The sequence below is a fragment of the Cygnus atratus genome, chromosome 21 (genome assembly GCF_013377495.2).
Source record: "Cygnus atratus isolate AKBS03 ecotype Queensland, Australia chromosome 21, CAtr_DNAZoo_HiC_assembly, whole genome shotgun sequence".
NCBI lineage: Eukaryota > Metazoa > Chordata > Aves > Anseriformes > Anatidae > Cygnus > Cygnus atratus.
In genome coordinates this window covers 6,041,843-6,060,188 of record NC_066382.1, presented here as the reverse complement: position 1 = coordinate 6,060,188, position 18,346 = coordinate 6,041,843, and the positions used below count along the sequence as shown (strand labels likewise).

Sequence of the window (18,346 nt, the reverse complement as noted above, 5' to 3'; positions counted from 1 at the left end):
GGCATGTAGCTTAGCTTGATTATAATTGACAGCATTAATGAAAAGGATGACTGGAAAAACATTTATCTTTCAATAACCATCCTTTTCATTTTATATTTAACATAAATCACTGAATATCTGTCCATAAACAGTACTGGTTATCTGTGACAAATAGCAAGAAAAACATCTTTAACTACTAAGAGCATGTCTATTAATAGAGAGGTAGAAAGTCAAATCCTATGAGTTGTTAAGTTATAAAAATATTTGTAAGGAACACACAATTCAAAGCATTATTTGCTATGCATTTTTAAGAATACTTCAATTCTTTTAAGTGACAACTGAGACACACTGCAATTTTCCTGAGTGAACCTTAGTTTCATACTACCTGTGTTCATAGTGAACGCTAACTGGTCTTCCAGTTTAGAGCAGAGGATGTCTTCAAGTTACAAAAGGGCAAGAGCACTTCTGGTCTGAGGGTCCAGACCTGCTCATGCAGCCATCCATTTTAATTTTTGTCAATCATTTCCTCAACATGCGCATAAAGGTTTCAAACCGAGCAAATGCAAATAGAAAAGAATGATGTAAAGCTTCAGGAGCAAAAATAACTTGCCTAGAAGCACACAAGTGATGGTTTTTGAGATACAGGGCAAAGCCAAAACATCAGCTACCCGCCACACTAAGGGTAATTTCACATACATCAGTGATTCATTTCCTTTTTGCCTGGAAGCCATCACTTGATTTCTCAGCCCAATCAGTCTCAAAAAAAAAAAAAAAAAAAATCTAAAATAATTTCTGGTATTGCTTTACTTGAACACCTATCTCTTGCAAGGAAGGCCAAATAGAAATTTAAGGAGAAAACCATACTCCAAGTTCTGGAAAATATATATAGTTCACAAAAATGAAAAGTTATTTATTTTACCTATTGAATCTAGGATATTGTAGTAAACAAACTACTACAATGTACATACTAAAATGGGAATTTGGGATACAATATCTGCCACAAGCATGAATATGCCCTGCACTACCAGGTGGGCAGAGAGAAGCTTCCCTGCATGTACTGGAGACCAGTAATGCTCATCTATACCCCTCTGGTAGAATAGCTGACATACTGAAACTTGTCTTGTAACATACTTCATAGAGCTACTACTGGCTCTGTTGTTATCCTCCTACTGCTCTATTTACAACCTACAAATGTGCCATTCCACTCCAAAGACCAACCTTAAAGTATCTGCATGTCAAGCTTACCGCTCTCTTTAAAGACAATAATGGGTTTTAAATAATGTAATAAAGTTATTTCTGTATCCTATTCCTAAATAATCCAACAGTTCAGAAGACTTAACCAGCATCCTGTGATTAATACAAAAAGTTTTATGAGATTTTATACTAAAGGTGGAAAGGCAATAGAAAGCTAATAAATGATTTATGAATGCTTGTTAAGAGATTAGCTTAATGTTCATGTTAAGGAATCTACAAGGATCAGTACGCTGCTTATAATAATATTCATATCATTATTCACATAATTTATAATAGCAAGTGCTACATCTGTCATAGACAACTAGCACTTTATTACCTAATTGTAGTTAACAAAACACCCATTCCTGATTAAAATTACCAGAACTTCAAAGTTACAAGGATGTACAATATCCCATAAAATCAGTCCCCATTATTGTGGAATTGTGTTGGTGAGAACAAGGCGTATGTTGAACTTCATGCAACAGCCCTAAAAATAAAAAATATCTGCCCTCCGACACTGAACTTTGATCCTTCTGGTCAGCCACAAATCCTGGTGGTGATGGCAATAGCTCCTCGAATAGGAAGGATGTCATATTTAAGTTCTGGAGAAACTGCAGGCGGTGTTAAATAACAACACTAAGTTGGGCAATACTACAGCTGTCCAAGTAGACCCTGACTTTCTAGAAATGATCCTTGCATTTACATGCAGCCATGAAGCAGAGATATGATAGCAGTCTTCATATACTGAGTAACACTCAGGATTTTCCCCTGACCACTTATGAAATGCTATGCTGAAAGCTTACTGGAAATATATTTTAAAATGCATCTCTATATGCTACCAAAGTTAACATTTTTAATCTCTAAAGCGAAATGCGTGAAGCTTCCCAACCTCTTGTATTTTGCATCTACTCTTTGCAAGGTTGCTCTCCTTTATATTTCTAAGTGTGCCTTGCTGAGTTAAGTTACAAGAGCATGTCTTCTGCCAGCTTTCTTCAGCAATAACAGCAAGAAAAATGGTAAAACTGGAGTCATAGCAATGTTATTCTACTGCTGCCTTGGTAAGCCCTAACAGCTGCACAGACACATCCTAGAGAGCTATTTGTAGGGGAGAAAGACCCCGAAATTGGAAACTATGGAAGGAACAGAATGCCAGAAATCCCTTCCCATCCACAAGGGTGAGGGGACAGGGGAAGAGAGATCCTAATTCTTTAGGTATAATAGCTGAAAGTCTACTCGAGGCAGAACAAAGTTTTATTTCATTTTATTTTGCTGTTCCTCATTTTATTTTGCTCTTCCAACAGCCAGAGAGAAAAAAATAGGGATGAAAGAAGTCTGATTCAGACACCTGTTAGCCTTGAACTGATATGCAAAAGTCCACATCTCGGCAGACAAAAAAGAAACTCGCTCTTCTCAGCATATCAAACGAAGAAGCCTAAATATTCTTCCAGTACATTACCCCATGACTTGAGGAGAAAAGCGAGCTTATTTTTTTCCACAGTGGTTTCTAACAAACTACATGTAGGCATAGACGAGGGAGACTGCAGAGAATGAATAAGACAACTACAAGAACAACGCATTTTAAGCTTCAAGCTAACAAAAGTGTTTTGTTTTTTTTTTTTAAAACCACAGCTAGATAAACAGTTAAAAAACTCAAGCCTACCAAATAATCTGATCAGAACTTTAAAAATCAGACTCAGCTAATTTAGACATCTATATCCTCTGATCTATCAGACATTTCTTAATAGTGATACCTCCTTTCAGCCATAAATACTCCAAAACTGCTCTACCATTGAAGAAATTTATTTACAACTTTATTTAACATCTACCTACCTAAGTCAAAGATTAGCTGTTATGTTCAGAGAACATAGCACCCCGACCCACTCTGCACCTGTTACATCAATGGATTTCACAAGCACCAGAAAATTGGAAATGGCTTAGTACGTAACACCACATTTCACACCTCAAACAAACATTAATAAGTAGCCAAATACTATATCATAAAATAAACAATTTAGTTCAGTCAAATCAGTGCAACATAATTTTATTTGCAATTTATATGTGGTTATTTAAAGCACTTTCCAGACCAAAATTTGTCCCCAAGGAACGTCTGTCTACCAAATGAAGAAATACCAGGATTTCAATCGCTTTTCCAGCAACACTTAACAGTCATATTTAAATACTTTTGTCTATTAAGAAGTTCACCTTTCCATAAGGATAGTGTACTGGAGCATACCCTGCAGCCAGCTTCTGCACTGAACTGCAGTCCTAATAGGGTATTTTTCCCACTCCTGCCCACAATTTTGTTGCAATTTTGAATACATAAGCACTCTGAGCTTGTTTCCCTTTTAAATTTGTTACCCTGGAGTTCATTAGACATATTACATTGTTAGCATGCAAACTAGCACGGGTGACGAGACCTGAGAACAGCACAAAAAAATCATCTGAGGGCTGAAGGTGCACCTTAACTGAAGCTTTTTTTCCTCCATGTGCATCAAATTCAGAGTGCAGTCACTCTGACAGTAACTTTCAGCACTTAAGCAATTTTTATGTCACTTTCAATAGACTTGTACCTATGGCCCATCTACAAGTTAGGCTATAGTGTTACAAGCAGTACCGAAGCAAAGCAGAAACAGTACCTGCTACAAGACATTTACAGATAGGTTGGAGCAAAAAATTAAAAAAAAAATCATGCTGAATGACGTGGTGAATGACAAACATTCAGTTAGTGCCATGTTTTGGTGGAAAGGGGACTGAGATACATGAACAGATAAATGAAAGGATGCCACTGAAGAAAGAGACATGGCAGAAAAGTTAGAAAACAGAGTTATGAAAAGGAAAGGAGCAGAAAGGTCTCTGCTTGTCCCAAAGTCCTGCCTATGTCCCTTTGCAACAGTTTTACTGCATGTGTTTGAAGATTAAAGATGTATTAGAAACAATCATTTGAAATAATCACTTAAGCAATTCCAATGGAATGGGAGGGAGGGAGTTTTACTACAAGCGCAGGTGTCATTTATTTTAAAAATGGTGAAGGTATAAGATAACTGCCCATGCAGTACTCCAGGTAACACACAACTTTCGCATTTCAGACTGCCTTAAGATAGAGTAAGTGCTACTGATCAATAACCCATGTTTACTTTTTTTTTTTAAATAAACTATTCAGAGTATTCTGATGCAGTTCACATATTAAATAAAGATTTCTTTTTAAAAACAGAGAACGCATGCCATCTATCCTGAAACAGCAAGTTTCCAAGGAATGCGAAAATATTAATTTAAACAACAACTGCATTTTAGAAAAAAAAAAAAACTTTTTTTCCTTACTACAAGGAGAAGGCAATATCAATTTATGACAAGGTTTTTCTTCATTACAGCCAAACTAGCAGTGCTTTCACACAAACAAAGTTAACAATAGCCCAGTTAGTTTCAGGGTCACTAAAGTCACACCAAAAGCAAAGATAAGCAGAATGAAAGAAATACGAGAACAGAGCACTTGAGAGATGTTTGGCATCAGGCATCAAAGACATTTCTTATACAGACCTGGCACTACAACTTGTCAACAGTGAATGAAATGACAAGGGCACTGCAAGAAAAAAACACCAAAGGGTTCATGCTAAATACACACTTAATATGAATGGTAATTGAACAATTAAAAGCCACATGAGCTCTGTACACTTTGGAAACTAAATGTGAAAGGCAGAGATGCCAAGAAGGACTCTAAGCTATTGTAACTATCCCCAGAGGCAGGGTCACCTCCTAATTTAACTGTAAGATGACACATCGCAGCACTGCATGAGCAGCAGTAGCAGCCCCAGTAATAAAGAGGAAAACTTTATTTTCACACAATGCAGAAATTTTACTTAATTCTAGAAAGAGATCAGTGTTGGTGGAATGGGGGACACAAATGGGAAGGAAACAGCTGTTGATAACAGTTAAAGATTACGATCTAGAGCTTTCAGAGTTTTAGCAGAATCCAAAGCTTATCAGAACAAGCGATGAAGCAGAACTATTACTCGATGAGAACTACAAGTTGTTTGCTTTATGCCACTGAGAGCACTCAAATAAATTTTACAGGTGAAATAACTTCAAGTCTCAATAGAAATAAATTGTGAAGCGATAGTTTTCCTAGCTACCCCAAACTAAACTAATGTCTCAACGTGTTCTAATATGCATTATACATTATGCAAATAGCATTTCTATTTATGTGTATATATAATACAAATATGCACTCTTTACAATACAAGACTGGTAGATATTATATTTTGCTTTTTAGTTTTTTTTTTTTCTTTAAATCAGATGAAAAAAGCAACTGGAAATATCACACCACCCAACTCCACACTGTAATTAATTATATTTGCTCTTCTATCACTTTAGTGAGAGTATATTTCAAAGTGCTAATTGTACTCAATGCTGCTGCTGATCAATTAGGGGCTTAAGGGCAATAAAAGCACTCATTAGAAACAGGCAATGGAAAAAAGTATACAAAGCATTTTGCATCACTGTGTACCATGGCTGTTTCTGGCTCGGAAAACAAGAAGCTTCTGTACATAGTCATCTTTTTAGCAAATTAAAAAATAGCTTTCCTTCAGTGTAACATCTTATGTTCACATTCCCATGCCAAAGGGACTTTGTAAGATCATCCAAATAGAGAAGCGCTTATGAGAAAAACTGAAGCCAACATTTACTTGTTCTGTAACAAACAGATTAAAATTCCTACTTGGACAGACAAATTAAAAAAAAAAAAAACACATATTTGGCACTGATTAAAACAACACCCTCCAGAGCATTCAGGATATTCTTGCATCCATATAGCAGAGAATGCATTGCAAAGGCAATGCGCTTTCCCGGCCTTTCCACTTGATTCTAGGGAACCACTTCGGTTCCAGAAAAGTGCGAAATGTCTGTTCAATCAATTTCCATGACAGATTCTGTTCCCTGCACGTTTGAAATAGTAAAGTGGTTTAAACAGGTAAAAAATGGAATCCTTTAATTTTCAAACCACTTTTATAAGGAGCTGAATTATTATGAAAAGCCTCAGGCTGAAATAGATTCTTTTTTTTGGAGAGGCATTCTCGTAAGACGTGCCAGCCATAACAACTTATATGTAGCTAAAGGGGATTCACACACAAAAAACTAAAATCCATGAAATAAATCTCACAAGCACGCACACTGCGGAAAGGAGGATCATGAGCTCAGATGACACTGAAGATTTTTAAGAACATTTTTTGTGGATGATTTACTTATTAAAAATTAGCTGTTCCAACATCTAAGTAAAGTATTTTGATGAAGTCTTGCAGTTAAACTCACCTGATTCATTTTGAATTCCTGTTGTGTTCTGAAAAGACACACACAACAAAGAAACTCCTTTGATTACATGAGCCCTAAAAAGAAAAACAGACAATTGTAATACACACCTACCTACAAATTTACATTGAACTGAAAGTGCACACAGACCTGTAGTTTCTCTTCCTAAAGGACTGTTCCCAAAGCAGCATATTGCTTTATACAAAATCTGCTCCAAGCTAATGTTTTGTTATTTTAGCTTAAAACTATATGAATAATGCAAAGAGGAATATATATCATTTATCTAAGTTTTAAAGTAAGATGCAAGAGAAATGTGCTCCAATAGGATCATTTTGTTTGTTTTCAAAATCAAGTTAGCTTGTTCAACACTAATTTCTTTAGCATTTAATATCAAAGTAATATGAAAGACCTTAAGTGTTTTTAAAATTAACAAGATGCATGCATTTGAGTCTTTACTCTCCAATACTAGAAGCAGGAAATTCTTCATTCAGACTAGGCCTTTTATTAAGATATTTTATTACGCTAACATTTGACTTTCTTGTTTAACAGAAGCCTGAGACTTCAAAAAGATTTTCACCAAAAATTGCTGGTCCAAGGAGGCATTAAATTTGGAAACTCTTAACACAAAATTGATCAGAATAATGTTATAACTGAAAGTTTAGTGTATCAACTCACCTTTTATTTTTCCCTTCAATACACAGAGAAAAGCATTATTGCAATTACACTGTAAAACACCATCCTGGTGTCATACAAAATTTTCAATGAATTAACAATACCCTTTTTGGAGGTTAACCGGTGCTTAAGCACTTAAAGCACTTTATTCAAGTACTGCTATTGCTTCCCAATCTTTACTGTGTTTTTTTTTTTTAAATATATAACAATCATTAAATGATTTTACTAAATACTTTGTATAAGTAAGAACATTTAATTTAAAATTTATTCAAGCAATATATCCTTCACATCTTTGCATGTAAGAGTTCTTAACGCTGAGTAACAACAAGGGATAAAACTGCCAAGTTTCATACAAAGATTGCATTGCTTAATCAATTCATAAAACAAGGAAAAATTTCCTTGAAAAGGGTATTTCTATTGTGTACAGCTCTTCTGGGATTAGCTACTTTTGTCCTAATATTTCTGTACTCTACTTGTCTTTAGCCAAACAGCTGAACCATCTGAAATTCGGGTCCAGTTCTGCAGCTGGTTCTGTGGGCTGTGCCAGCAGGGACCAGGCGGGGACAGGAGCCCCATGCCAACTGCTTTTAGCCACCTGGAGAAAAGCACCACTTGGGGAGCACACCGCAGCTACTTCCTAACCTATTTCAGCGCATCAAACTCAAACCGATTCCTAGGCACGATACAGCCCCAGCATTTCGTTTGCTAAAATACTCCCCAACACCGACAAGAACACAGCCAACACCAAGAAGCTACCGAACAAGCAGAGCGTGCCACGGGTTTCGTTACGATTTATGGTGACTCCTGAGATCATTTGACCCTGCCACAATAAGGTCCCTTTGTCTCCAGCCTCTCGTGCCGGAGCACAGTTGTTCCTCACACATCTTCCACATGCCACTGACTTCCCGCAGCCTTAACCGACAGCTTAACTCCTTCTCCCTCCCAACAACTACAGTTTCTACTTCAGACATTTTTACTCAAATGCTTTGGACAAATGGCTTCTGAAACGCGATCCGCAGGCTGCCTGTCATCTGCCCAAAGTTGCCATGGCACATGGAAGTGCTGAGGAGATGAAAAGCGACGTTGGAGCCGGTACAAACTTCTGCGCATCTCGGTATGGAAAAACGCCGTGCTCTTTTATTCACTGCTCGTTTGGGTGGTACCTGCTTAACGTCCATCTGTAAATGAGGTTATTTTGGATAGCGAGAGAGGCATCAAGCATTTCCTAGAGTGAAAAAATGCTTTACTTTTGGTAACAAACCTCTGCTTTTCTCTGTGCTTGGCAAGAAAACTAAAAACGATTAATCGCAGAAAGACACCTAAAGCAAGAATATTTTATTAACATGATTTCACAGCGCAGCCTGGTGAACTACTGAGGCTGTAGCACACAAGGTTATGTGGTCGGTGTCTCCAGCTGCCTACGTCTTCCTTTTCTCCCCCCTTGCACTGCATCTTATCAGATCAGTGCCCATCCTCTATCAGAACCATCTATCATGGCTCTGGAAACTGATTTAGAAAACCTACTGGAAGATGTGCACAGATGTTACGTTGCAGTAAACAACAGTCACCTGGAAGTATATACATGATTTTCAACACTGAATAAACCAGGAAGACTTAACTCAGAACTCTAGGTATGTAAAACCGACCAGATTTAAAGCACTGGCGTACAGAGGCAAACATTCATCAGCACCACAACTCTGCCACTAAACGTAAAGAATTAGAGAGGCAACAAGTATAAGTGAAGGGGGGGGGTCTTTCTTATGTGACTCATTAGAGAAATGCCAAAAAACTTTTAAAAAGTATTTTTTTTAATGTTGTTTTATTTGAGCAGTAAAAATACATTTCTCTTTTTCGTATACTAATTCAATATTATTTTGCTTAGAATTAATAGTTTTCAGAAAGAACCAAAACAAGCCTGTTGTTGTGTTTTTTTTTTGTCACACATTTTTTAAAATGTGTATTATTATTCAGCTTCTATAGAACTGACTGGATCCAAAACTCTGACTGATATTTCAAACTTGCAAAACTTAACACACTGCTATATTTGAACGTATACCTAACAGTTTACTTTCATAAGACTGTACCACTCTACACTCTTTCAGCTTCAAGTTACCAAAGGAATCAGTTCATCAAAAAAAAAAAAAATACAATCAGATGAGAAATGAAGCTATAGTAAAACAAAAGCTGCAACAACTACTTATAAAGGTGCTAATTTAAAGCACACATTTCACCTTCACATTTTATACCTGCAGTTTTGACAAGTTACCTGAGCTCTAGAACTTAAAAGCTCTCTGAAAATGTCTTTTTTTTGAAATGTCTTTTTTCCTTCTACTTTTTTTTTTTTCTTTGCTTGCTTGTTTTTGTTAACAATGAACACAACTGTTTGGAAAGAAAGATTAATTGCACTGGAAGAAAATAAAAGACTACATACAGACTGATCCATAGTCACTATTCCTCCTTACATAAACTAAAAAAAAGCTTTAGAAAAGAAGACAAACCATTCGCAACACCAAGTTTTGTCTTTAACCCCTCGTTCAACAAAAACAAGAAAACATGGACCAAATTCTACAACTGCTGCCCTAATACCAGCTCCGTGCATGACCGATGGCTACCAACTAGGCAGCTGCAAGCAGCAACAGGCTGCCACTGTACACACTAATGACTTATTAGCGACTTGTGCAGTCGAGTCCAACATAAGGTTTCCTAGAAAAGCCCCGAAGGAAGCGACACTGCACTGATTTGTAGTCACAGGAACTGCAGGACGCTGCGCTCAGAGGAGCGAGGATGACCACAATGGATCAGTTTTTAAGTCTGCAATAGACTGCGACTGTGTTAGTACTTTGAAAAGTCACATCACCAGCTACGTCAAGTACAGGTAAAAAATGTTTTGAACCTTTTCTCCAAACTTAACAGCAACACATACACGTATCTACCAGTCAAAGCCCAGACTATTATTAAAGTCTATCACAGTAAACCTTGAACATTCACCGAACTACTGCAGAAAAGGTAAATAAAGGTTTGGTTCTATGCCAAACATGAAACATACTCGCCAGTAATTTGAATTTTTAAAATTTCCAGAAAACATTGACATAAATATTACAACAGTTATATAAATATTACAATATTTACGGCAAACCACTACATACTGCTGCATCCCATGAGTAGAAAATTCCTAGGCACTTTCACACGATATTGAAGCAATTGAGAAACAAACAAAGAAATATTTACCACTCTCTATAATCTTAGAGTCTCAGGAAAGTTTATTTAGAAAGTCTGATCATTAAGCAACAAATTATTTAGATGAGAATATACAAAGCATTCTTATTTGAGGAAACACTGAGCACTCTGAAAGAAAACATTTGAAACAAAAAAATTGACCTTGCTTCTGAATTCTACATTCAAGGAATTTTAAATATTCCCTTATGAAAAAAGAAAAAAGAAAAAGCTTACTTGGAATAAATGTTGCACATAAAAGAAAGCAATTTTATAGAAAACCAGCATTACAGATACTAGGTACAATCCTAGGCTATACCAACTGGTCTATCCTCTGATTTTCTAAGCCATATTTATCACATCTGTAAGCATATAATTTTATTTTTTATTTTTTTAAACCCAAAATAAAAGACTACTTTGAAAGAGAATGTTGCTTCCAATTCAGAGAAAGGAAAAAAAAAAAACAGGCCTAAGAACATCAATCCTATTTTGGAAGCTGCAAACGGGACATGCATTACATCACTGCCCAGTAAAAACATGTTCTTTACAAAACAGGAATAAAACTTGAAAGGTTCAACAGCGTGTCTTCTTACTGAGCAGGGGCTCAGGCTGGGATGACGTTGCAAGGTGTTGGAAATTCTCTTTTTCTTTGTCTTGGTTTTCAGTTGCAGCATATGAAAGATTTAAAAAACAAACCCCACACACACATCAGGGTGTTTACATTTTTTTGCAGTTTGATACTGAGTTACTCTTTCACCTAATACACTGAAAATGTGTGTACTAAAGCTTCCAAAAATTTAAGTTCATGTTAGCTCTGAAAGATTAAAAACCATGGATTTGATAGAAACAACCAGCACTACCTATGGGCACTTGATTGCCACGACAGTTTCAATTACTCTAGACTGTCAGAAGAAAAGCAGAGAAAAGTGGGCAAGTAATGATTAGAACATTAAAATCTGTTGCCTCTTGTTCACTAAGAAAAAAAAAAAAGCTTTGTTTACTGCTATGCAAAAACCAAGCTGTTATACCTTAAGAGGGTTTATTTAAATAGCCACACCAACAAGTCATCAACACAAAACCAAACGCCAAGTTCTTCACCTTCACACACATTTTTCTAGAAAATCATTTCTTCCTCATGGCAGGATCAAACAGCAACGAAGCAGAAACAGCAACAGGAGGTATCAGTCTCTAAGAACTGCACGTACCCAGAAATATCACTCCGATCTTCAGACAGAAGCATACCTTTCCATTCTACTTGCAAAGGCAGTAGATTCAAACGATGATTTTCTCAGACAAGTACACTGTAGATTTACCAGTACACGGAATAGCCTGTTTCAGTTGTTTCTTCTTACAACATAGGAGTGTCTCTCACTTCTGTCTATAAGCATGTTTACACAGAGGCAAAGCAATATTTTTCAGCTAGGAATACGATCAGAAAATACACATTGGCAAAGGAAACAATTTCATTTGGGTGGAAGGTGTTAAGGAGCAGGATCACACCTGCCCTTTCACGTGCCAAGAAATTCAAAGTGAAATACATTGCAGTACTTTTAAAATCTCTTCATACTCGCCAAGACTACATGTGGTTCAAAGATTCCTCCAAACAGTCTGATTTAAGTCGAAATAAACATATCCAAGATGAAGAGCACTGCACTAAAATAACAGGAATCTTTTCAAGACTTTATTTATCACGTACCGTGGCCATGGAAAATGCTGCAGAACTACGGTGTTCCTATTGAAAAATTGCCACGTATTAAGAGTTAGTAAACTAAAGGGATTTTGCAATTGTAAGACACTAACATGTATGTTAATAGTACAGCAAATATAATCATGTACAGGACTAAAAAATTTGACTGAATTACAGAACACTAAAAACTGTGAAACTATAAATCAAAAGGGGATAGCACGTAACACAACTCCACCTCGGAAAGAATTAAGCATGGAGGCTCTGCTAACTACAAAGACTGAAGAAAGGCTCACAAGGAAATATAAAGGAAAAGCTTTGCCAACGCAGGTATTCAACATGCATGAGTTTATAAACCCCAGATGTTTATAAAACCCTGACAAAAAAAAAGTAGCAGTCTCCTGTCTTCACAAGTAAGCAAATGACTCACAATGAAAAGGGTACTGTGCTATTGCTACAAGCCATAGCCTAGGTTTTCTTTTTTTTTTTCTTCCCCTACTTGAGACTCATTTAAGGGTATGGCAGGCATGCTGCTAAGGAGCTACTGGCTGCAGACAGCCATACACAAACACATTACCACAACTGTCATCTCTAAATCTCCCTGAACTTCTGTTTTTACCGGATTGGCACCTAGGGCTGAGCAATATTTAAATCTTTTTATGTCCTGTCACTTTTTTTCACCCCTAAGGATCAAAATCTTTGTATAAAACACTGAAACGGGCACAATGCTGCACTGAACAAAGGATGCCAAGAGCCATTTGAGTTTTAAAGGAAAGCTGTCGTTGACTTTGACTTTCTGTTTTAATTCCCTTCCATTTTCAAGCAAATACTTGTAGATAAATATAGATGGTTTACACAAATGTACGTAAGTACTTCAACATCCTTCCCCCATCTTCCATGCTACTCTTGAAGGTTTTTTTTTTTAGGATCCCCACACCTACAGCAAATAGCACTCAATTCGGGAATCTCCAACACCATAACCATCATTTCTATCGAAGATTGTATTGTCCAAAGCGATGATTTGCCTTTTTTTCCCACAAAACTAGGGTCTCACTAAAAGTGAAACTTGGCCTCGTTGTTATGGTCAGACAAGCTGTTGAGATGCTTCTGCCCTAGCTTATCCTGAGGGGGGGGCCAACACTGAGCTACACGCCTGAAAACCAAGAAGCGCTACACGGCTCTGACAGCACTCTCTACAAAACGGACAGATCTTCTGTTTCCTAAAAGTCACATTGCCCGTCTACCAGTGGTGCCGTTCTTTATCTGAAGGGCTGTCACTGCCCCACTGCCACTGGTTTCAGCAGCTAGAAGAGCTGAAGGCCTCCCAGTCTATGCCAAGGATGGTGTACCTTAGCACGCACAGCGTTTTTATTAAAACGTGGCAAATGTCAAGGGACAGTAACATAATACTTAGACACTACACTGCCGTACATCTTCCCATTGACATAATACACGTGGATAAACTGAAAAAGACTTAGCATCCAAACAACATGCTCAACGCAGTTCAGAGTCTAGGCTGGGAGAAGCAAAAGTGGCATCAGAAAGGCAAGCAGCCCTGCTGCCTTCGAAAGCTGTCCGCTATCGATCACTTGAATGTGAAGTAAGAAAAATATTTCTTTTTGCCTCTAAGTGCCGAGGCAGCAGGTGCAGCCACATCACCTTCCCTCCCTTCTTCAACAGTTGAAAACAATTTAAAGTTGTCTTTGCTATTTCAAAATAAAGCTGCGGCTCCTTCATGTGAATTTAAAACCATCAGAAACTTTACTGAAGATTTCAGCTACATGCTCTTGAGAAGCTTGTCAGCAATGCTCCACTTGCTGCTCTGGCTTCAAACACAAAATGTACTTCAAGGTACTACTTCTGATTTCCCCTAAATATCCCACATCCACATTGATGCCTGCTCACTCCAAGCCTTCTTCCCCACGTTACCACTGCACCGCTACGAAGAAATCCCTGGTTTGAGTGCCGTGTCCCAGGAAGGATGTTCTTACTGAGGAAAGCAAAATTCACGTCTCCGAGCCCCCTCTCACCCAGCTGGGCAGCCACTTGGGCTACAGCAAGCCCTATCACTCGGGAACTGCCAAAACTTCAGAGGCACAGGCATTGCAAACTACTTGGAAGCCAAAAGTTGTCTCGCAAACAAAGCTCTGCCTCGCCAGCTGATGCCTCTGAGGCAGCGTTTTCAACAAGAAACCTGAAAACCCAAGGCAGGGGACGCAGATGGGTGGCAGAAGATGCTCCCTCCCCTCCCTGGGACCCGCTCCCTGCCAGGCTGAAACCCTGCAGCCCTCTCGGGCCGGGTCCCCCCAGGGCGGCTCCACCTCCCCGCAGGAGGCAGCTCCGCCGGCCGGACCCCCTCCCAGCCGCGCCCCCGGCCCCGCACCGCTGGCTCTGGCTGTGGCTCTGCCCACCGCCCCCAAGCCCCGGCCCGCCCCTCCTGCGCGGCGGCGCCCGCGGGCAGCGCGCCCGGCCCCGCCGCCTCCCCTCACCTGAGGCGCCGCCACCGCCGCCGCCGCCTCCTCCCGCGGCCCCGGCTCGGAGCGGCCCGGAGCGGCCTCAGCTCCGGCACCGTCCCGACGCCATTTTGTCTCCAGCCTCGGAAGTGACGTTGGGGGGAGGCCAGCGGGCAGTCCCCTCGCCGCGGGACCCCCTCCGGAGCGGGGCCGTCCCCCCCCCCACCCCCGACGCCCTCAGCCCCCCGCCTCGCCCCCCGTGAGACCGCCTCAGCTCACCCCACCTGCCCGAGCCGGCTCCGCACCGCGGCCTCCAGCCACCACCCTCATCCCCAGACAATGAGCTGTGAAGAGCAGGTTCTCTTTCCCTATTTATTTTTTAATTTTTAGTTGATTTTTTTAATTATTTTTTTTAAATGTCATCTTTTCGCAGTGCAGCTCCGCACTCTGACTGAAAAAAGGAAAAAAATCACGTCAGTGTCTGTGGGGAAACGATTGGAAAACCTGGAGGTGATGCACGGCCGCAGCCTCGCCCCCCGAGGGCCGGCGGTCTGACAGGGGGCTGCGACCTGCCCCTGCTGCGCGTCTGTCGTGCCGGCCTCTTGAAACCAGAATTGTTTTGGTTTAATTTCTGAGAGGAAAAATGCCAAGTTACACCTTGGAGATGGTAATAACGGCATCTCCCTTTGTCTAAGTTGCGGAGGAAAATAATTTTTACCGCTCACTTGAATTTTGTATTCATAATAGCATCAAAAAGATGTAATCTTCCTAGGCTAGGGCTTTTTTTTTTTTTTTAAAACATGGAAGTGTTAAGGATTTGCCATTTACGTAGTGAAAAAAAGCCTGAGTTATGCCCATCAGATGGGAGTCAAGCTAATACAGTTATAAATCAGAGGTTTGAAGTTTAGAAACGTTTAATATTTATTAGATTATTTTGATTTCACATTCATTATGTATGCACATCAAGGAGTAACACTAGAATCGTTAAGCCTGGATATGCAAAGTACTCGTAGTAACAGGATAGAGAGGAGCCCTGTTCCACAAAGCAGGAAAGTTCCTTAACAAGTAGCCAAGGAAATTGCCTGACCATCAATTCATGTCAAACTGAAGCTTTTTGAAAGACTCCACCGTGTTTCCAATGAGCATAGCTGCAAAGATGATCTTTCACGTATAAGGAAAGCATGGACTTCAAAGCCAGGAAGTTTTAATGCCTCTGTTACAATGCATAACTCCACCAAACAACAGCAGACTGAAAATAACAGGACACAGTGATCTTCCCACCTGGAACACCCAGGAGATATTTATATTTTAAAATGCTGCTTAAGTATACCAAAATCAGTTCTGAACCCTCTAATTTTAGTAATGACAAATCCTTAGATAAATATGCTTAAACTGCTTTGACTTATTAAGTGACTAAGTTAATTGAATTCTAATTTATCTGTATTAACAGTTTATAAACTAGACTGATTACACCTATACAGGTTTTCGTATTTTTTTTTTTCCCCTCAAGAAAAAATCAAGGCTTTCCTTGGCTCTATTAGGGCTTTATTGTACCTGTAACAGAAACCAAATCCCCAGAACAAAATGCATGTTTTACTAGCTGAAGTACAACCTTTTTTTATCTTCAAAAATACTGAAGATAAGGTTTCTCAAAACTACCACAAGTAATCTGAATACAAATCACAACAGTCTTCTGCTTAACATATTTAGAGCCTTAGAAAATGGTGTCAGATAAGCTCAGAACAAATCCCTTTCAGAAAATATACGTTTACCATCTTACATCTTTTAACTTCTTTTTCTATACTCCAGAAGCATTGTTGTTGACACTGTAAACTAAGCAGAGAAGATACCAACGAGCCAACCCACATAACATACAGCATTAGCTACAAAGCGCTAGTATTTTTAACATTTTGTTAGAACTTATTTATTTTATAGTTTCATTACTAAATTAGCAATGCTTATTCCCTCATTTAAGGCTGAAAGAAGCAAAAACTTTCCATTGAGAACTACTGCTTCTCTATTCCTTCCTGGTCAAGGCACTTCAGAAGCCTAACATAAAGACTCAACCTGCCGCTGATGGAAGGACATCTATTTAAAAGTCATAGGAGAAGCCAGTAATAGGTTTACTTTGAGGTCTGGGATATGTGGGATTTGTTTATTTATTAATTTTAAATAAAAAGGGAGGCTGCTGGTCTTTCATTTCTTGCATTTTTTGTTTTCTTGCAGGTTTTATGTGTCTTTCTGCAGTAATATAGTAGGAATGTAGTATAGCTAAGATGGATTCATTGTTTTGTGCTTCGCTTAGTTGGCGATTTAAAAAACCTTTTTCCAGTGTACTTTAGTATTTAATGATAATTCCTAAGGAGACTTCTAATGGATGATGGTCCTTAAACTATAAATTGTCTTTGTTTGTTCAACGCCATTGTTTTATTTTTTATTGTCTAGGAAGGTAATGCTGGAACAACATGGACTTCTTTATAGATCCATAATTCTTTCCAAAGGCTCTTTAATTCTGTGTTGCTCTTAATATATTTCTTGTTTTATTAACTGTTTCTTTGTTCTACCTTATATTGTAGATGAAGAAGGAACTCTTGAAAAGCTGAAGCTCTAAGTGGAAACAAGGTAGCTTATTCTAATTACTTACATTTTATGCGTGTAATTGCAATGGATAAAAGGCCCTAGTTCTATGGTAACAATATCAGTATTTTTCAAAAAAGCTTTTAATAAAATTGATTTGTTGTTAGAACCCTTGTTGTTAGAAATCTTAAAAGAAAGAGTTGGAATAGTAAGAGAAAATACTTCAACTCTGTTAATTAAAAAGACTAATTGTCACTGTTACAAGAAAATAACTAAAACAAAGAATCTAAATGTTGAAGAGGTCTGCTAACCATGCTAAGACAAGATAGGCTTTGGAATTGGTTTGCATTAAGTAATTTATGACCTAAGGAACTCTTGTTTGCAGATATTTTAAGGATGGATTATTACACTTATTTAGCCAAAATCCTCAGAGTAGAAAGCAGTCATATTCTCTTATTATCTATATAAAGTATAGTTGTCATGCGCTTATTATGTGCATACCTGCAAAAGGAGAAAAAAAAACCCAACAACTTCTCAGGTGCTGTCTGTTCATCAGTAGTTTTGGTGTTTAACACTTGTAATGCCATTAGTAATATAAGCTGAGTGTAGTCCAAGTATTTCCAAGCCATTTGCTCAACAGTGTGCTATTTGCTAGTAAATATACTTTTGAACCTCTATCCTATTTGTTTCCTTTTTTAACTTAAAAATGGATGCGTAGTCTTTTCTGGGCTTCATATTTTCTGTTGTTAACTTGAATCATCTTCCAAGACTGTTCTAAAAATAAACAGATGCACAGTACATTAAAGAAATGAGTTCTGACAGAAGAATTTTCTTTTTAAATTTTAGAGAATACTAACTATATATTGTAAAAGGTTCTTGCTTTCTTCCACTAATGTAGTACTTTATGGGGTGTGTCTATGTGGGGGGAATACTTGTAAAACTTTAAACTGGGTTCTGACTCTCTTGAATTTAGAGATGCATGTGTTAAATACTACTTATGTGTCTATAATAATAAGTTCTCAGGTATTGCACTGACGAAATTAGAACTTCTGCTGTGCTGAATAGAATAAATCAACACACAAGGGATGCAAATAAGCCATACTGCAAATATAACAATATCTCTTTCAAATGTTTGATGAACCTGTTAAAGGATATTGTCAAATAATACTGTATTGACTGTGTGATAGCAAATCGCTTACAAATACAAACTTTGCTTTTGGAGTTGCTTGTCGGTGTT

General features: G+C 38.3%; 1 protein-coding gene across 1 annotated transcript in view; it reads right to left on the bottom strand.

Annotated features, from left to right (window-relative positions):
• Positions 1-14,682, bottom strand: part of PRDM2 (PR/SET domain 2) — a 56,994-nt gene extending 42,312 nt beyond the window's left edge. The window contains 1 exon segment of the mRNA XM_050714965.1: positions 14,569-14,682. The gene's annotated coding sequence lies outside the window, so the exon portion shown is untranslated.
• Positions 14,683-18,346: the final 3,664 nt, after the last annotated feature.